General features: G+C 36.5%; 1 protein-coding gene and 1 long non-coding RNA gene across 51 annotated transcripts in view; one reads left to right on the top strand and one right to left on the bottom strand.

Moving 5' to 3' along the window:
* Kcnd2 (potassium voltage-gated channel subfamily D member 2) overlaps positions 1-21,257 on the top strand; it is a 484,656-nt gene that overhangs the window by 56,536 nt on the left and 406,863 nt on the right. The window lies entirely within an intron of this gene.
* LOC103160919 overlaps positions 1-21,257 on the bottom strand; it is a 65,378-nt gene that overhangs the window by 37,934 nt on the left and 6,187 nt on the right. For 31 of the 50 annotated variants that reach the window (XR_004771900.1, XR_004771892.1, XR_004771914.1 and 28 more), the window contains exon 2: positions 1,635-1,791. The exons of 8 other annotated variants lie outside the window; for them this stretch is intronic. This is a non-coding gene — a long non-coding RNA (uncharacterized LOC103160919). Of the gene's footprint in view, positions 1-1,634; positions 1,792-6,161; positions 6,216-7,493; positions 7,521-8,435; positions 9,790-21,257 lie in introns of all 50 variants that reach the window. 11 more of the 50 variants (XR_004771915.1, XR_004771924.1, XR_004771919.1 and 8 more) reach the window with 4 other exon arrangements.

The following is a 21,257-nucleotide window of genomic DNA, read 5'->3' as shown; positions in this document are numbered from 1 at the left end:
GAAGGGCTAGTGCAGAAGTAAAACACATCAATAAATATTCACTTCAATCACTGAGAATGTAAAGGAAAAATTCCTGCATATCCAATTATGACAGTCATTGTTGCTGCTCAGTCTCTTACACATGATAATAAATATGACTGCACCAAGAATCATTGGATAAGCTCTATACCAAAAGAAATTAATACAGAAAATAGAGCCACAGACTCTCCTAGCCGTTGGCATTCTAGATTTAAGTCTGAAAATAGTGTGGAACTGACACTGGTTATTCCTAGTAACTTATTAGCAGAAATGGTCTTCAGGGCTACTACAAAACTTTCAGCTATGTAGTAACTATCCATACTTGAATTTTTCACACACAGTAGCAGGTAAACTTGGTCATTAAAATCTGACTGTTTTCAGCATCTCAATTTTATATTTATCAAAAATGTTTCTTCTGTAGCTAAGATTTTAAATTCTTTCTTCTTCCTCAGTATCAAGCTGTCCTGCCAAAATTGTAAATACAAGAAAGGTGCAACTTTGCTAGAATGAGTCCCAAATTACAGCAACAAAAGAAATTTATGAACTCATAAAAATATAAGAAATAATCAATTCTAATATGAGTCACATAATATGCAATTTGGCAGCTTTACAGCCTACTCATATTTACTCAAGTCAGTTTCATGAGGATTGTTGGAAATGAAAATGTAGGGTTTTTAATGAACTTCAATCCAGAGATCAATATAGAGTATTCTTTCCTTTAGAAAGCATGAACATCAGTTTTTTAAAACTACCTTTTAACTTTAATTTTTTGTCATCTAATGTATCTTGATCATATTCTTTACTGTACCCCAACTCCTCCCAGATCCTTTCCCCTCCTACCCACCCAACTGCAAGTCCTCTCTCTTTAAAAAAAAGCAAAAAAGAAATAAACAATAAAAATTAAAGCAAATAAACCAATTATAACAAAAAAGAAAGGAAAGAAGGAAGAAAGGATGGAAGAAGATGTAAAACAGTGCACAAAGAAATGTGGAGTGTGTTTTGTGCTGACCAACTCCTCTTATGAGAGGTGCTTGCCCTAGAGTGTAGTTGTTAAACCCAGTGACTATTGACACTGCAGTGTAGAAGTGGTTTCCTGCAAGAAGGTAGGTGTTAATTGCAATTAGAGTCTTGGTTAGAGGTGTAACTGTGTCCTCTTTCCCTTCTCAGTGTTGGGATTTTGCTTTGTTTGAATCTGCTCAAGTCTTGTGCATGCTGTCACAGTCTCTGTGAGTCCATATGTATATTAGTCCTGTTGTATCTGGAAGATACTGTTGCCCAGGAGTCATCCACCATCTCTGACTCTTACAGTCCTTCAGTGTCCTCTTCTGCAGACATCCCTGAGTCTTGAGGGGTTCTAGAGTTCTAAAAGAGTTCTAGACCAGATGCGTTAAAACTCAGGGTGTTTTAAAAATTATTGACTACATGTAACACTTTGTAAAATATATGCTTCCTAGAGTGATCTGTCTCTGGTTGAGTATTGGTTCCTGAGTCGTGTTTTCAAGCATGCTGTAGTGACGGTGACCCATACCTATGATGAACTATTCTCCTAGACCTCACTGGGTTCCCAACATTATCTGTAACATACACCTCTTACAAAGATCTTGTCTTAATCTTACCCATTTTACTTTCTCTTCAAATTATTCTTCCTTGTATTTCATTTGGATTTCACAATGCAGTGTCTTGGCAATCTCAATTGGAAACCAGTGACTACTCTCAATAACTCAAACAAGACAGAATTTCCATTCTTCAGTTGTGTGGATTACTGCAGCGCTCCTATGAAATATTATGTTAAATGATTTCCAAAACTCACATGGAGTCAAATTTATGGATACTTTTTATCTAATACTTGGTGGTGTTTTTCAAGCATTCATGTCTCACTAAGAGCTACACATCTCGTGTAGTTTTAAGAACAAACCTATTGGCGTAGACACATCTCATATCAGAGAGAGAAAAAAAAAAAAAAAAAAAAAAAAAAACCTCGGTGGCTCTGGAGATAAAGTAATTGTCCAAGTAGTATTCAGCTAGGAGATGACAAAGGGAAAACTCTACCCCATCTATTTCTCATGTAAGCAGGGATTCGAGTTCACTGTGAAGGAATAGACATGTTGAATTATGACCTCCAGAGGAAACTTTGTCTTAAATAATGAATGAAGCAGAGCATGAAATATATCTCAAAAACAAAGAACCACGGGAGATAAATATGAAGAAATGGTAGTTTAAATTCTAAAGGTTACTTGTATTTCCTTTTCATATTTTGTCCTTAGCATCATAATAGGAAAATAATTGTCTGAATGCATTCATAAGAAGCAGAGACATAAGTATAATCTTTAATTTTCATGTAGTGTTGAGATTCTTAATAGCTGCTGAAATCTGAGTCACACATTATCATGTAAATTATGCACTCTAAGAGATGATATTTTGATAAGAATGCATTTAATAGTTGTGACACACAGTTTTTAGTACTTTTTAACTTATCTCAATTTTATTTCACTAAAGTCATCTGGGAAATGCCATAAAAATTTGTTGCTATGAATTGTTCAATTGGTTCCTTATTTGCCTTGCCATAATTCAGTTAGGAATCCCCTTAATCTAGGTAATGGGCTAGTGCAATCTACTGTCATGGAAATAAAATAACATCATGTGGTAAGATGAAACTGCCAGATAATGAAAACATAACTAACTTAGCATGTATTTATACTCAAGCATACTTTGTGAGTTAGAATCTTAATAGGAATCTTCCTTGCTGTTTCATAATTAGTTAATTCCCCAAAGAATTTATGCATGAAAATGAGAAATATAATAAATTTTAAAGGAAGTTCTTTCATACTAAAATGTAGTAGGAAATGAAGGGATTTGGTCTGATACCATGAAATCTGATACATTGTCCTCTGGCTTTTTAATATTTTCTTACTCTCTCGAAGTGCTTTCTCAAGTCCTTTGTCACAGTGGACAAACTATTCTGAGAGCTCCTGAATGTACAGCGATTCAATAAAAGTCTTTAAACTACTTTTAAACTGGTCTTTCAAGGTGCTGAGTAATTGATTCTGCCTAGGCAGGGAAAGAATTACTTTCAGCTGTTTTCCATACAATTAGGAGTTTTAAAAGACCAGTGAATTTCTATAGTTAGCAGTTGTAGGAAGGGTTTGCCAAGTCTCTGCAAACTGAACCAGGAAGGATCCATACTGTCTATTATTCCTGTTACACAGGGCTTTAAAAGTAGCTCATTTCAATATTTAAATTACATCTGGAAATGAATAACAATATGCTCTTTTAAAGGATATTTTCCCCTGAGAACCATTTCTCCTTTGTTAGTTTGCTTTATTTGTCATTATAAAACAAGCATAAGGACGTGCATAGTGGGACATGCCTTTAATCACAGCATTTAGGAGGCAGAGGCAGGCGGATCTCTGTGAGTTTGAGGTCTGCCTGGTCTATATAATGTGTTTCAGGACAATGAGAGCTACATAGTGATACCTTGTTTTCAAAATGCCAAAAGCAAAAAGCCAAATGTCAAAAAAAAAAGAAGGAAAAAAGTAAAGCAAAGAAATATAGCATAGTTAAGGATTATGCTGATTTAGTAAAGTGGCCGTTTTAGCTTCTCCTCCAGCGTCCAGGATTTCACTAGCCCTGTGTAGTTAGCTAGAATTCCAGTAGTAGCCATTACTTCTCTCTTGGCGAGAGAGTCTTATATCCAATTAGAGAGCTATTGATTACCACCAAGGTATACATATCAATACTTAGGCTTATCATACATTGCTGGTCATTTTTGCTCATAGACATCATATCAATGGGTAGGACTGTTGGTTGCTTCCCTCCTTTGGAAGTTTGCACTTTCTAGTTCCATGAAAGGTAATCGTCATGGAGGAGGCTTTCCAATCTATTCCAAATCAGCGACCACTGGTCCCTGTGTCTGAAATGCATCTTATCTTCAGCAATAACTTCCACTCCTGGGATGAATAGCATTTGCCTGCAATGTTCTGGAAGACTCTTAGGAAACCCTGACCCATAACTCACAAAATGTTCTCATTCCTGCTATTGGGTTTTGTGACCTGGTCTTTGGCTCTTGGAGAGAACATTGTCATCCCAGATGAGAGAATTTCGTTAAATTATTTATGTATATTATGTATACAGTCTTTTGTGTATTGTAGTTTTTAAGTATATATTTACTAGTATGACTCCTTCTGACATTTTCAGACATCCTTACTTTTTTTTTTACCCTCCTCTCTCCTTACACGTTTATCTCCTTCCCTTCTTTCTAATTAGATCACCCACCCTTTATTTTTTTCCCAGATCAGATTTCCTGAACTCTGCTGTTCCCCTCTCTGTTGCTTCCCCATACACTCACCCTGGCAATTGTCCCTTTCTACTGCCGTGGTTTCTATTATAGCATAATCAACCCAATTTCTACAATGTTACTACCTAAGTGGGAGCCCCACATACTTATTCTTGATTCCAAAATTTGGGCACTTTGCTTAAACTTTCTGCGTATTAGTGTCTGACAATATAAATTGAAGATCATACAGTGTCTACTCTAGATGGATGCTGTGTGGAAAATGAATCTGTTTTGAATTATAAAAGTGTCTGACACCTAATAATCAGTAAGTATTAGTTGTATTACTGTTCTCAATATAGTCATTCTCATCAAGTAAAAGCTGCTGAAATGAGGGGGTAGGACACTGGAGGCTGTGTTTGTGAATTCCTACATCAAAGGCAAGTGATGAATACCTTTTAGAATGTGAAATATCAGAATAACTGAGCAGGTGCACAGCCTATACAGATAGGCTGTTTATTTTTTTAGGCTTGTGTTCTAAAAGAATATGTGAGTCTTTCAACACTCCAGAGAGGATTTTAAAAATTGATCATTACTAACAAATGTTGTTAACCATGTCAATCCCATATTCACACCCAGATAGCACTGACATGGGGCAGTAGGATTCTAACCCACTAGGAGTCTAAAATAATAAGATTATTAGTCAGTAAATAAATATTTTGTAGAAGATTGTGTTTGATGGACCATGATTTTTCTTTTAAAATAATTTCATGAGTATTGAAAGTAAAGTTTTCCTGCTTCAACTTGCTGTATCTAGGAGAATTTAACAGTCACAATAGCCTGCAACTTTTCAGGAGAAACTTGGCTCAATTTGCATGCTCATGGCATCCAACCTCCTCATTTTATTACTGAAAGCAGATAGTCATTTCCAAGCAAATTAATATTTTGCCTTAAAATTTAGTCATTTCACATAATTTAAAATTCTAACAGATTACCATTAAGGTCTTTTGCTTTTTTGTTTATTATTATTTTCAAAATATTATTTTCAGTGGTTGTGCCGCTGTAGCTTGGTAGCTGTAAAAAGTGAATTTTCCTTTGTCTGAGATCCTAAGTCTTTCATGTACTCTCAGTGCTATGAGGAAGGGTGGTTTTTCTAGCATCATGCTTTATTTATTACTTAGAGTAGTGACATGAGTGATTTTGTTTTGTCTTCACTTTCATAACCCTACAAGTAATTGGTGAAATTAACAATGATTATAAAGCAGGAACTCTACTTATAATTTATCTTCTGAAATAACATAGAAATTTGTCAAATTTAGAGAAATTGTCATCCTGATAAATTGTCTTATGATTCAGTGGACATAGGGAAACTATTTAAGGAAACCACAGAATCACCCTGTGCTCTGGGTTTTTAGTTAGTACTGTACACTTTGGGTACTTAGTACTGTAGATTCTAGTATTTACATTCTAAATAATTTGACTATGTCACTTTCTTCACGTAAATCTTTCCACCCTACACACTTTTGTTCTCCTATTTAAAATTTATTCCTGTCTTATTTTCCTATTTGGTTTTCAGGTTTTTTTAATCCTATTTTCACCCCCTTTACTGGGCTAAGCATGTTGCAAATTCCTTCCCACATCCCCCTTTTCCTAACCTTTGGTCTTTATCTTCACCAGTTCTCTCTGAAACGTGGTATTATTGAATACCATTAATTATCTCCAGAACTTACCACAGCGGTATTAGTAAATTAAACTGATTAGCTTCAAAGGCAGCTCCCAATTGCTCTACCAAATTAAAATAACAATTATTACCCCTGAATAGCAAAGAAAATACATATTCACATGAAGAATAAGAAAAAAGAAGAAAACTAACTTTAAGCCAATGATTAATAGTTATTCCAACATATCAAAGCCGTCTTTTAAGTGTCTGCAAATGGAAGACATAATGCATTATTCCACATGTATTTTATTCATGTTTTAAAAAACCGGTAATACATTTATCAATCCAATTTAAGAAGACTGTGTCAAGTAAGAGAAAAATAGGTAGACACAGCTGACATTTTTCGAAGGCTTTTTATTAAATGTAAGGAAGTCAGCAGTGCAGCCAGCTTTTAATGTAATGCTTTAGTGTTTCCGGTGTGAATGAGTGGCTGTTGGAGCCTTTCACCCTGCACTTTTCCCTAAAATGCTTCACTGAATGTTTAATGCTCTGGCATCCAAGCTTGGGACTTCTTTTAAAAGAGTCTTTCATAAAACTTTGGATAAAAACCTGCTTTAGATGGCCATGTGCTGAATCCTACAAAACAGAAACAAAAAAGCCAATGATCTCTGTTACTTCATGGCTTAGTTACTTTCAGTTGATTTTATGGAAAAAATAATTCACTGATGTATTTTTTTGTATAGATCCTAAATTATAAATTATGTCCAGTTGTTGGTGCTTTGAATAAGACTTACACAAGACCACCTAATAATATGCGAACAGCAGCCTGGTCCAAATGCTTAAAACTAAATAAGGAAATATTAGCAAAGCATATAAACATGATACACTTAAAATCATTTTGCTTTGCATAGTATTTTGCTTTATGTGGATCAGTATGCCTAAGAATTACTGAAGGCAATCTTCTCAATAGCCTTTTTTATCCTGCAGACTTAGTCTTCACTGCATCCTCTAGGCATTGTCCAAGGAGTGTGGGGACACAGGACTGCATCTGAACTGGGAGCTATTTGGATGATTTAAAGAAAACTAAAACTGAGCCAAGTGAAGTTTCTGCAAATGGTGTTAGTAAGACATTTCTTGAGTTCTTTAAGGAGGCCCATTTCAAGGGTGAGCTGAAATTCTATTTGTTTCAATTGGAAAGGGCTTATAAAGATCAGTGAGTTTCAGTTAGCTTACTCCCATGAAGGCTTCGTTCCACTTTTTCCTCAGATCATGCCCCTTGCAGTTGATTACAGCCAATTACCACAGGAAATGGAGGACACTGTATGGGCAGATTCTTAGACATTCAGCACCATTTATAGAAGTGCAGCCTAACTCAACAAGCTCCATATCTAAGAACATATCTTATGATTTTTTTCTATAATGGCACCATTTGAATTACAGAAATATTACAGCAGTAGTCTAGAAAGAAATTAACTTTTCCAGACTACAACCCACAGATTGTATTATGGTTATTAATATTGTAGGGATAAGAACATATTAACTTACCGTGTCCATTTATATTAGCACTTGTTCCTACATTCAGAAGATATATCTATTAATATTAAGCAAAGTTCATGTTAGCAAAAATTTCTAACACTGCATGTATTGGGAGATGGTGTCTGAGGGTTAGATTCAAACACATTTACAAAGCATACTTTCCCACTTTAAATCTTAGCATACCAGAACACTATAACATTATAAAGTACCATGTAAATAAAAAAAGAAACACTTGAATTCCTTTTGAGTGAATTATAATAAAAAAGCTTGTTTGCTACAGAAAGATAGAATGAAATTGAGTTCTTAAGATAACATCCTTGTTACTTAGATTTTGAAGGTAGTTTTATGATGATTCTCTGTTGCAATGGATAGCTCTGTAAGAAGTACATGTGACAACACAGGGCGTTTAGAATAATTACACAGATTCTTTTAATTTAGTTTTATTGTGTGTGCTTAAATCTTTGTTTGCATGTTTATGCACACTGCTTGTGTGCCTCATGCATTAAGCTCAGAGAGGGCATTGGATACTCTGGCACTTCAGTTACAGATATTGGTGAGCTGCCATTTGGGTGCTGGGAAACAAACTAAGGCCCTTTGCAAGGGCATCAACTTCTCTTATCTTCTGAACCATCTCTCCAATTCCAGTTACAGGAATTCTTAAACCTACTTCCTGTAAACTTCAGTGGTAAAATAGTCATAGAATTTTAACCTAAATAGTCAAATACTTAACCATCCGAGACACCGATATCACTTCGGCAACAAATGAATAATTAAAATGTTATAGCTATACAACTAGTTGATTTATTCCCCCATTTATTCTCTCATTTATTTGGAATAGTTCCCGTGTGATTCTAACAATATATGTTTTCTTAATAGAGAGATGATAACTGTTGCTAGAGATGATAAATGTTGGACATTCATTCCAAACAAGGTCAGGAATAGAACACCTACCTTCTGAGAGCCTAGAGTTGAATCACTCGGGGACTTACTGAATCTACACTTGTCTTTTTCTACATCTTGTACTGAGAGTTTAGACAATGCAGGCGACATCCGAAGATGTGCAGATATTCTATTGTGTTCATTCGCTCCGCAGCGGGGTCAGGAGTGTCTGTTTCTCACCACTTCTTGAAACTCTAGCAGTACCAAGTTGAGTAGTACAAGAAGTTTGATGAAATTACCCTATTCTAGCAAGCTATCATAGATGTCCCTAGTGTGTAAACACTTCAGGTATAAAATTTTAATCTGTGCTTCAATAAAGAGCCCTGCTCCTTTCTTAGACTTCCCTTTCCAAGGAAGATAATGTCATGGTTCAGAACCCATTCTCCAAGATGGGTGTGAAAGGGAATAGATGTGGAGATGACCCCTTGCATACTACAGCTGAAGGTCAAGTCCCTGTCAAGTACAGTCACTGTACCACCCAGGAAGCAGAAGCTAGGAGGGGGCACTTTACTTTCTGCAAGGAATACAGATTTGAGGCAACTAAATGGCTCTGTTAGCTAGCCAGGGCTCTGCTATGGATGCTTTGTTTAGCTATCTTTTTCTTCATCCCCTGGCAGTTGTAAAGTGGAGACTGCCATATTATTAGTCAAACACTCTCAAATAACCTACATTAGAGCATGGATGAATTACTTGGTTCATTTTAGTCATAGCTGTTTCCTCTTTCATAGAAATGCTTACATTTAAGAAAGCACAAACAAGCTCTTCTACAGATAATTTTGTTAAGGGAAACCGTGTTTATATGAAAGCTTAAATAAGCATACATAAGCATACATCCTGCTTATTGGGGAACATGTGATAAACATAGTTTCCTTATTTAAAAACCCTGTCTTATTCAATTGTCAAGAATGTTCAATAAAAAGGAATAAAAATAATTAAAATGAGGACACATCCAGTGCATTGCAGGATTTATTTAAGGGCCTGAGATATAGCTAAACTGGATAACAGCTACAGAGGAGTGTGTGTGTATCTATGTGATGGTCCTGAAAATTGAACCCAAGGTTTTGCACATGTTAGGAAAGTCTTCTACACTTGCCTCATGATCAGCTTCAATAATATCAGTAGAAATTGTTAAATGTAAACGGCTGTGTTTCTTTTAATAACCACTCTGCTTTCATGTTCCCAGGCTCCAAGATTCTCCCTAGGTGGTCAACAGTGGCATCTAAGCCCAGTATACCACTGCTTATGCTTTCCTGTCATAGGTATTTTAGTTGAGGGTTTTTCTAAGTCCCATGATATTTTCCCTTGTGCCTTGCTTTACATGTTCTTTTTGGTAAAATTGTTCTTGAAATAGGTTTCATGCTTCTTCCTGTGCATATTAGGAAAGAGATAGAGTAGGTGACTATGATTGCAAAGATAGATAAACCATTGCACTAGACATTTGGATTCTACATTTAAGTTAAGTAAAACCATAAAACAAACCAACCAAACAAAACTTTCTTCTTCTGGACCCACTAAGTTTATTTCAGTGTTCTTCAGATAGAGTGGGTTTCTAAAATAATCTGTTGATCCAGTCAGTGCTTACAGACTAGATGGATGAAGGTAAGATTGTCCTGAAATGTGCAGATGTACTTAGTAAGGATGTACTTAACTAGGAGGAAGCCTATTATACTGTCCAAGTAGATGGGCAGGGGATGCAAGTGATAGGGAAAGCAAGATCTATGATTTTAGAGTAATCCATGAGAGGCAATTCTCATGAACATAAAAACATAAAAGAACCTAAGAAACTATTTTCTTCCAACCAGATTTTTGTTTATGGTACAAAACTATGTGTCTCCATGTGAAAAGACAGATGATGTCACAAATTTAATTAGCATTTTCCACTTTACTATTTTCCTTGTGGTATTTATGTGACAAGCAAAGTAAAGAATAAGTACAGAATAATAGATTTTTTCTTTCTCATATGCATATTTACCACAGTACATATAAGCCATACTTTAAAAGAAGCAAATAAGTTATTTTGGAACAAGTGCAATGTATAATATTCTTCTGCCTAGAAGGTCCATTGGAATTCATTTTATTTATTTGTCTTTGCAAGTAAATAATTTAAAATATATAGGAAACGATGAAATGATTCCAATGCAGACAGGGATATTTGCAATTGAAATTGGGGTCACTTTAAAATCTCCTATTCCAGCAAAAATCATCAATGTCAACATGTGTATAATAAAACACTCATTCAGTGTACATGTGGACCAGTATAAAATACTAGAAAGTCCTTTGTCATGGCAGTCCTGGGTTCTAATGAGGAATAGGTTTTTAAATTTAGATTTCATTTATACTTCTATAGCAGTTAAGTTGGGGTTTAATGGTCAGTTTCAAGTGAATTATCCATCCATTTTAAAGTGGACCTCAATAACTACTAATGTCTGATGTAACTCATTAATAGGCAAGTGTGTGTCACAGTGCATATGAGTATACATGAATATGTAAAATGAGCATACAGTGACCAAATAAAAACACAAGAGTGTGAAGTGCTTGCAGGAAAACTAGCCAGGGGTTTTAGCTTATAAAAGTTTTAATGAGGACTGTTTATTGTTTTGAAAACAAACTTTGCCTTTCCCGACAGTGTGGAGCACTTGCTCCTTCTGAGCAATCTTTCTAAAGCACTGTGTTCTTTTGAAATCATAAAAGTTTTTATTGAACCACACAGAATAAAGTCTATTTGAACATGATATGCCGACATAGTGAATCAAAAATGTCAAGCTGTTTTACATTTCAGAGTTTCACTGTAATGAAAATTGTCCTTTTATCTGTTAAATATAACATCTGTACACAGGGGAGTCTTGATTAGATAGATCTTTAGAAATATGAAGAGTCTAATGATATCACTTGAGCACTTAAAGTTTGTTATTCATGATTACTGCGCTTTCTTTAGGCATCTTCATTATTAGCATTTTATTGTCTAGGGTACTTTTATTACTTGTTTATTCATTGATTTCAAAGTGTAATACACAGAGCAAAAGTCCAATCAATTACAGAATGAAAAATACTGCATATGTTGAGATGGAGTGCTTGGATTTTGTGTGTCCTCATGTTTTTCTGATTATCAGCTAATGGAAAGAATAAGGGTTTTCTAAAGCATGCAGTCAGTCCTTGAATTATTTTGAGAATTAATTTGAGAAACTTTTAATGGCTTATTTTATCTCCACTTTGTTCATACTTATACTTTTATCTCCAAGTCTCTAATGGATTTTCAAGAATAAAGCATGGTGTGTTTTGAAGTTACTTGTGGAATGATCTGTTTCATTCCATTTATAATTATCACTTTCTGCAGTGCTGGTATCTCTTGCTCTGATAGTATCAAACTCATTGCTTAATCATGAGATGTATGTTTAAAAATGCATGTTTTATATTTCACCTGGGCAGATAGCTTATTCAACAACAGTTTGGTATAAAAATGTGGGACTTGAGTTTGATCCCTAGAACCCATCCAAAGGAAAAAAAAACCGAGTTTATAGGCAAATGATAGAAAAATATAAATTGGAGCAATGTGGGCCTTCTGCTGTTATTGAAAGGCATATCATGAAGGAGTAGACATGCAGAGAAATGTGAAGGGGACAGAGGCTGGGACTCTAGGAAACTGCAATATTAAATGGCCTAGAAGAGAAAAAATAGTATCATAGTCCAAAAAGGGCCAGAATACTAGTGCCAGGAAAGCCCATGTAAGAAACTATACCAAGAGCAGCACTTATTGTTGGTGAGTTCTTTATGATGAAACAAAAAGTGACCCCTGGGTCTAGCATTTTAGTGGTCCTTGGTGAACATGACAAGTATCATTTTAGAGTAATGATCAGGAGACAAAGCTGAATTCAGAGGATAAGGAAAGACAGAAGGAATGAAGTTGGTGTTACTGAGTAGAGTGAAAGGTCCCAAGATAGATGGCCACAAAAGGGAGATGATTAGAATCACAACTAGTGAGGAAATTGGTGTTCTTTAATAAGAGATACAATAATATTTGATTTGCTGCAAATGAAAATGATGCAAAATGAAAAATGATGAAGATTAAAAGGGATATTTCCAATTGATGGTTCTTGAATAGAGGCTGGACAATTGTGCTAATGAACAGTGGAGTTTTTGTGAGGTAAATGCTACTTATCTCACAAAGTATGTAAGCAAACACAGTACAGATATGAGGAAAATTGTGGGTTGATACACGTGACTGCAAATTTCTGAGATATCAATGGAGTAAAAAAATAAGCAGATTTTTTTTAACTACAAATATTAGGATGAGGGCTGCAAGCTTAAAAATAAAGGAGAAGGGTACACCATTTTGGGTGTAACAAAATATGTGTGTTAGTGAGATACAGCAACTCCGTGAATGTTTGGTAGTCTTCTAATGGTTCCTTAACTGATATTTTTTCTGACTTTCATTTTTCTTCTTTTTATTTTAGAGGCATTCATATTTACATATCCATCTCCTCATTCCCTTACCTTCCCATCCTCCAATGTTTCCCACTGATACCCCAACTCACTCCCTACCTCCTCCCCAGGGATAGTGAGACCCTCCACAGGGGACCATCAAAGTCCATCATATCATTTGGGGGAGGGCCTAGCCCCTCCTTGCTGTATCTGAGCTGCAATAGTTTCCCACCATAGAGTTATTTAGTCAGGTGTTTGCCTTAGTAAATTTTCAATAGTTGTTGAAAAGGTGATGCAGGATTGTAATTTTGCCTAGTAAAGAAAAGCCTGGGGACATTGAGTAATACACAAGAGTACTAGATTAAAAGGGCTGGTCAGGACAAATCTTAATAGAGTGGACATCCTAGAGCCAATGAGCTACAAAGAAGAATGATGAGCATTAGAGAGCTGGACATGTAAGACACACAGGATAGGTGTCTGGGCATTCCTAATAATTTTTAAGTCTGGAACGAAATGACCTTGATTTGATTAGCTCAGGTTAGGTGGGTGACAAGATGTTTAGAGACAAGAAGGTCAAGCAAGTTTAGAAAGGGCCCCATTCTTCCATATTGGAATTGTCAAATAGATCGTATAGACTGTAAAGAGAATGACAGTTTAGATAGGGGCTGAGATAGTTGAGAAATAAGGAAAGTTAATTGTAAGGTCACAAAGTGGCTGCAGCAATGAATATAATGAGGAATATAATTTAATAACTGGAGTTTGAAAATTAGGGTTTACAGAGAGGAAGGAAGGAGACTGGTTCTGAAATGATCCCAACAAAGGAAATGACCATCTGTCAGCATGGCCTCTGTAGTAACCGATGAGTGTTTATAGAGTTTTAGACTTATTATGTCTATCATGATGTAGGAACCCATAAAGCAATCATAGCTGCTTTGGCCATGTTGTTCCTTGCAGTAGGGAACTACTTCATACACAGGTGTAAACAAGGAGAGTATGCAAAGCTTTAGAGAGAATAATGTGTTCAAATTAATGTGGTAAGTAAGAAGGACACTGGGGTCCCTTCAAGGCATTACAGATACAAATTAAGTTCTTACTAAGGTGTTTCCTCTCTGAAATTGATAAAAAGAAAATACTTCATAAAGTGACTGTGTGGGCTGAATAAGATGATGTAAAGCACTTGACCCCAAATGATTATTCGATTAATGTTAGTTTTTCTCTCAAAGTAGAGATTAATGTACTAAATGTATTTATAGGGCTCTGTAACAAAGGCAGACATCTGATGCAAACCATTTCTATTTTTATCATTGATTCATGATTCACAAATGCATTCGTATACCAGTTGTGGGTTGTTTCCTTGACTAAAGAGTGTTCATGGATTTGTAGACATTTTCTTTTCCAATTTTGGCTTTGTATTGTTTATTAAAACATAAGTAACAGCAATACAAAGGAAATCTTGTCACTCTCTTGTATGGTAATTCAAAAGTCTGTTTTAACTTCTGTTAAGCATTTTAAAAAGTGAAATATACATTTGGCAACCTATAAAAACATTATTTTAGTGCTTATACATTTTATCAATGACACAATACATATGATTTTGGGATAATGTCAACCACGAAATATTTTCTGTTAAACTACACTCAAATTGAATGAATATTGTCAAATAATTGATAATGGAGAGAAATTGAAAACTATTTGAGGTTTTTTCCTTATGTGACCAATGACAGGAGTAGAAAAATGCAAAAAATACAGAAAATACAATAGTATATAAAGTAGTGGGTTAAGCAGAAGGGTTAGCTGCATTCCATATTGCCATTGAGGCCCCTCAGTTTTCTGTCTTCCTCTAGGACCTTTGTGCATTCTGTAGTCGGTGGCATGTGGCTAGCAGAAAAGTGTGAAGGAAGTGCATGAGTGTTTAGAAAACATTTTCAGACAGGTTTCAAGATGTTGAGCACAGTGTTTGTCCATGTGCCCCACCCAGATGCAAAGGACAATGAGAGATGTCAAAGTATAAAATGACAGCTTACGGACCAGCTAGCCAGTCTATTCCAGAATGGATGTGTTACTAGAAATTAAGTTAGAAGTATCAAGATGAAGTGGTACTATTAGAATACAGACAGTTGGTAGTTAATTTTAAACTACAGACATTTAGATAGTCAAGAATGCTTCACCCAGTACACAAACAAATTAGGCCTTGCAAGACTTAACAAAATTTTATTTGTTAAAAAGCATTTTGTAAATTTTTGAGAGCAAATAATGGTAAGAGTAGGAAAGACCCTGTGGTCTTCCTACTTCCCATATTCCAGTAGCAGCATCTGTTTGTAGGGAATTTCAACTTTAAGTGAGGCAAAGATAACCTTTGTCCAATGATGAGAAATTGAATACTAGAGGGAGTAATTGGGTGGATACTTGGAAATTATCTTTAGTTAAGTTGTGCTATAATTGAAATGATGTTGATACACTCAATCATGACATTTACCATTAATGTTTATGTATTAGTTCCTTTTCTCATTGCTGTGACCAAATCCCTGTGAAGAAGCAATTTGAGGGAGGAAGAGTGAAGGCAGGGTTTAAATGAGCCCACCAGACCCAAGATAAATGATAAATAGGTATTTACTAGGGAAGCAGTTACACAGATCAGAGTAAATAACCACCGAGGTCTTCTTTGTCCAGAGGATTTAGCCTCTGCCCTTCCAATGTTTCAGCGACCCAAGAGAGCACCAGCCAGCCCCCCCCCTCACTCTACCTTATAATGGGTCTGGTCTGCACATGAAACCATGCCTAATGGGTGTGGCCACCACTGCAAGTTCACTGGCAAGGCAAGAGGCCACTACAGTTCCCATTTTGTCTAAAGAAGGTTTTAAGCCTGATAGAAAAACTATATGCAGTGATAACAAATACCAAGTATATTCCAGGAAAAGGAAATGTAAAAACATATACATATTTAGACCTACAACCAGCCAAACAACTTTAAGCAATGGACACATTTTACATGTCCAGTCTCGGGGTAATGGCATACAACAGAGATTACTCCAATAGCCATCCTATTCTGGAAAGTCTAAGTCTTGTAGCTAGTTTTTTCTATCTAAGATAAGAAAGGATGTTAGCTGTGACAGTCTAGTCTTGAACCTCTTCAAAGATCTGAGAAGGAAACTAAGATTACTAGAGTAAGCACGAAGTACAAGCGTGCGACTTCCTAAAGATACCAGCAAAGACAGAAATAGCAGGCTACAGGACCAGGCAGGCCAGAAACTCCAGCTACAGAAGGGTTTATTCTGTCTTATAGTTCAAGGGGATATATCATGTAATTGTGGGAAAGGCAGGGCCGAAAGAGCAGAAGCCTGGCTAGCCACATCTGCAATCAGGAAATAATGTGTAAACAGAAGTGTGGCTCTGATTGCTATCATCCATCCATCCATCCATCCATCCATCCATCCATCCATCCATTTATCTATCTACCTATCATCCATCTATCTCCTATTTATCTATCTATTGTCATCATCTGTTATGATAAATCTTTCTGCCAAAAGCCGCCTGAGCCCCACCGCCATGTGTGAGCTTTATGCCAGCCGCCCTTCTGAGTTAGGCCCAAATGAATACACCGAAAGACTTGTATTAGGTTCAATGCTGCTTGGCCAATGACTAGGATTCTCATCTGTTAGCTCAGGCTTAGCTATCATAAACCTATATATTTTATAAGACTTATCGGACACCTTATTGGCGTCCCTCCTTGTCGGTGGATCACATTGTACCGCTGGAGGAGGCAAACGAGAAAGAGGGGCCCTTCCTGTTTCTCCTTCACTTAAATATGAGTCTCCTTGCTATGTCACTTTCTGCCCGGATCATCACTTCTCTACTACATTTCCCAGAATCCTCTTTGACTTCCAGTCCCGTCTAACTTGCTGTCTCATTGGCCAAATAGTGTTTTCCTTAACAATCAATAAAATAAACATACACAGTAGTACATTCCTCGTCAATCATCATCCAATCATGTATCTACCTGTCACATCAAGCCCTGCAAAGGTTTCAAAAAGTCCCCATCAGTGGTGACACATATGCCCAAGCACATAAGCAATGATGGATGTGATAATAAAACCAGTATAAGTTGTTGAGCTATACAGTTTTCATTTTTGTTCTATATTAAATTAACTGGAATACTCAAGATGTAAAGGGTTGCTCCTTTTGTAGAAAGGAATATATAAACATATGCATGTGTAGAAGCATTTATGCTTATGAGCTTGAAAGTGTTTGCACCTCAACTATCGCTAAATTTTACTAGTAAATCCATAGTCTTTAGAGTTTCCAAACAATTTTTGAGACAACCTGTTCCGAGGTTGTTGTAGCCATTACTTTTCTATTGCTTTGATAAAATACTATAAGCAAGTAGTACTTAAGGAAGGAAGTTTATTTTAACTTACAGCTCCAGAGGGAGGAGAGTCTCTCACAGTAAGAAGGAAGTTTATTTTGACTTACAACCCCAGAGGGAGGAGAGTCTCTCACAGTGCTTCAGACACAGGGCATCAAGGGGCAGGCATGGCAGCAGGAGCTGAGAGATCACATTGGTAATTGAAAGCTGAAATCACAGAGCTCACTGGAAGTGATGCAAGGGGTTTAAATTTCCAAACCCTGCCCCCAGTGGTGGACTTCCTCCATAACCTTCAAACAGCATCATCAACTAGGAACCAGATGCCCAAGCCTATGTGGGACATTTCTCATTCAAACCCCTAAAGTCAAATGATTTTCAAAGGAATCCCGGTTCACCTTAAGAATAACTCTCTATGCATGCTTCATAATTTCTGAGGTTCAAGGGTGTTTATATTTTAGTTAACCTTAGCTATATAAACTAAACTATTTGTATCTCATGCAGAAAATAAGATACTGCCTATATTGTCTAGTTGCTTTTAAAGAGAGTGTATTTTCACTAGAGTTTTACAAAAGATAGTATCTAATGTGACACAGAATTGTGTGTGTTTTCGAAAACAAATTATGAACAGCAGACTATACCATCTACTAAGACCAGAATGAGACCAGGTAAAGAGCAGAAGAATTTGTAGTGCAGCAATGAACGCCGAGCTGCTTAGGTGTCTCCTGAAATGCAGGAAATCTTTTTCCTGGAACAAATAAAGCTAAAGAGAACAGCCTTGAAGCAGCATCTTCATATTTAGCCTCATATTGCATATTTACATATTTAATCATATCTCACTTCTTCCAAAATAGATTTGAGGTCTTATGTGACAAGATGATGCTATAGTAGTACTGCCACAAGAATAATGAAGGGCGGGCAAGTGCTGGAGTCACATCAGCATCCATTTACCTCACTATCTGGGAATAAACATATTTAGCAAAAACTTTGCATTTAGCATTTAAGTTACAGTGAAAAATCCATACCTTTTTTAATTTAATACTCAGAAGGTAGGCATGGATCTTAATTTTCTGTTTTTAAATTTCATTGTTTTATTGTCTGTGTGCATGTGTCTTTATACATGTCTGTATGTGGTGGGTAGGAGTGCAAGCAACTTGAAGGAGTCAGTTTTTTCCTTCTACTATGTGATCCTCAGAGATGGAACTTGGTTCTTCATGTTGGCAGCAACTACACTTTCAAGCTGAGTAATCTTGCTGGCTTGAGGCTTCAGTTTTTGTCTTTTCTATTGTTTTGATCTCTGTGTGGTATTTATTTGGCAGTTGTTTAGTAAAACAGTTTTGCAAGATTTTGTTTCAAATCTGTCTCATAAAAGAACTCAGCTTCTGTATCTTGACTGTCTTTGCTGAGGGAAAGAACACATGGGTAAGCAAGATGCTTCCATAGCCTTAAGCTCACTGTAAGCATCAACTTTGTCACGTAATATGTGCAAACGATAAGACTTAGAGAACCAAATGGAGGACCCCGATAAAGTATTCATACATAACATATTAAAAGACAACTGAGCAGAACTTCAATCAAAACTAAAAGAAAGCAAAACTAACACACACACACACACACACACACACACTGTAATTGCACACACTGAGGATGAACATGTCTTGAACTTTCTATCCTTCTAAAACAAACCTAGGTGATTCTCTTGAAATTTTAGAAGCCGTCATGCAGCTGTTTTCAGGAGTAAGCCCTACTGTTGCATATTCCTACCAGTGACATTCACCTGTCTGTATCCTCCACACTCCCAGCAACACTTGCTATGTTATTATCTGGTATTAGCCATAGAGATGGATGTGACACTGCCATATTTCACTGTGATTCTGATTGTATTTCCTAATTTGAGTGACACTGAGCAGCTTTTTTAGGACTGTAGGCCATTTCTCTCTTGAGGACTGTCTATTTAAAGGTGAAACATCATAGACTTATTTGAGGTGCTTTCTTTTAAATCCTGGGAATTGTTTATTGTTCCTGGCCATTAACTCCTTACCAAGCACAACTATTTGATTCTGTTATCTGTACTGGTCTTTTACCCATTTGTTAAATCTGATTCATTTCAAAGAAAATTCAGTAGTTTCAGATTCATGGTATCAGAAATAGAAGTCGTTGTCTTGGAAGAAAATGGGAGTGTGTTACTAATTATTTATACTCCCTTCTATTTTGAAGAATCAGTTATGAATGCTCATCTTTATAATCCCATTACATATTATGGAGACTCATGCCATACTTAAGCTGTAAAAAATTTCCTCTCCCCTAAATGTGTATATGTGTGCAAAATTGCTCAAGTAGCTTCTCAATACTCTCCTTTTTTCCTCCCTCCTCTTCTGTTGTCAGTCTTTGTTGATGCCCTGTGCCTCCTATTAGGTAATCTAGTTCATTGTCTGGATAAAAATGTGATCAAAGTCTTCATTTAAATATTTTACTGCCTTTCATGGAAAAAAAAGATTACTAACCATGTCGTTTTCATAGCATTCACTGAGTGCTGGTTTGTTCTTGGATCTGGAAAGCAGGGTGTGGGCCTTTGCTTCCCACACAATCCTGTCTCTTTAAGGCTTGTACTCTACAGCAAGAGAGTGTTGCAGTCAAGCTGGGTGAGCTATGCTTGCTGGCTGGGTTTTCCAGAGCATATTTCTTCAGGCAGTGCTATAGCAACGTTTATCCTAATAGATAAGCCCAAGAGTCACACTATTCAGAACAATTTGCTTTCATGACCATTTAAGTTAGAAAATGTTAGTTTGCTTTTATGATATCCATTAAGCTGTTGCTCTGATGAGTGTGGCCTTACCATTTTTTTTAATTTATTTTTCTAGAAAATCTTCTTTACACCTGTAATCAATGTGCTTAACCCTTGGTACTGCACAATTCCAAACAGGACTCAGGATGTATATATACATGAAGCCATGGTCACAAACAGCCATTTTTCTGTATGTGTCTGCACTCTGCCTACAGTTTGTGTCACCTAGAGATAGCATCTGTGTTGGAGGGCTATGTAAGCTCAAGAAGAAAGCTCTACTGTCTGATAATAAGAGGTATTTTTGCCAGATATAAGTTGTCTCTATCCATTTATGTTGCTGCAATACACAGCCACAGGCTGTGTTGGTCATAAACAGCAGGTATGTATTTCCCTCTGATCTGGAGGGAAGACATCTGAGCTCCATTTACCATCATGGTTGGGTTCTGGTGGGGGCTCTCTTCTGAGCTGCACATTGCTGACTTGTCATTTTGCATTCACATGCTGGAGAAAACAATGAGAGCTTTCTAGGGTGCCCGAGAAGGGGCAGTAATTTCATTTACCTATGCCTCAGTCACATGACATACCTTTTTCCCAGAGACTTTCTCACTTAATAACATCACTCAGGGGTTGGAATTCAATGTTTAATTTTGGGGTGAGCAGTGGGTGCCAGGGCCAGGGTGATACAAATATTCTGTCCATTGTAAATATAAAAAGAATTGTTAAACACACCATGATCATTATATCACTTTATATGTGATGAAAAGTGTTTCTTACATGCCCCCAAATCACCCTTAACAGAATAAAGTATTTGCAATAGGGATGATCTAGTTTTCCTGATGTAGTAGAGGTAGAAGGTAGAACTTGTGAACAAACTAACTCTTCTAAGGGGCCTTTTTTTTTTTTTTGAGAAGTTTTTTGAGAAGTTCAAGTCCTGACCATATTATTAAAAATCCTTATTATTATTATTTGTTCAAATGACATTAAAAGACTGAAGAGGCTATCAAGTTAGAGCCATACAAAGTGGGCTCTTGAGCCTTGACAAATTTAATACACACTAGACAAAAACCAATTAACCTAAGGTAGGAGCACTGAGTACTGCTGTTGATACAGGATGCTAAGAAGCACTTTCTCTGATAGGAGAAGTGGTGGCAGCAGCTTGCAGTGGAACATGATTGGAACATAATTTCCAGCCCCATTGTGAGCAAAGGCATTCTTGTAATTGTATGCATCATTCTCTCTAACAAGTGACGTCTGCAATCATAAAGAAAGC

This window comes from Cricetulus griseus, assembly GCF_003668045.3.
Source record: "Cricetulus griseus strain 17A/GY chromosome 1 unlocalized genomic scaffold, alternate assembly CriGri-PICRH-1.0 chr1_0, whole genome shotgun sequence".
NCBI classification, from domain to species: domain Eukaryota; kingdom Metazoa; phylum Chordata; class Mammalia; order Rodentia; family Cricetidae; genus Cricetulus; species Cricetulus griseus.
The sequence above is the reverse complement of the archived record's forward strand: the minus strand, read 5'-3'. Positions and strand labels throughout refer to the sequence as shown.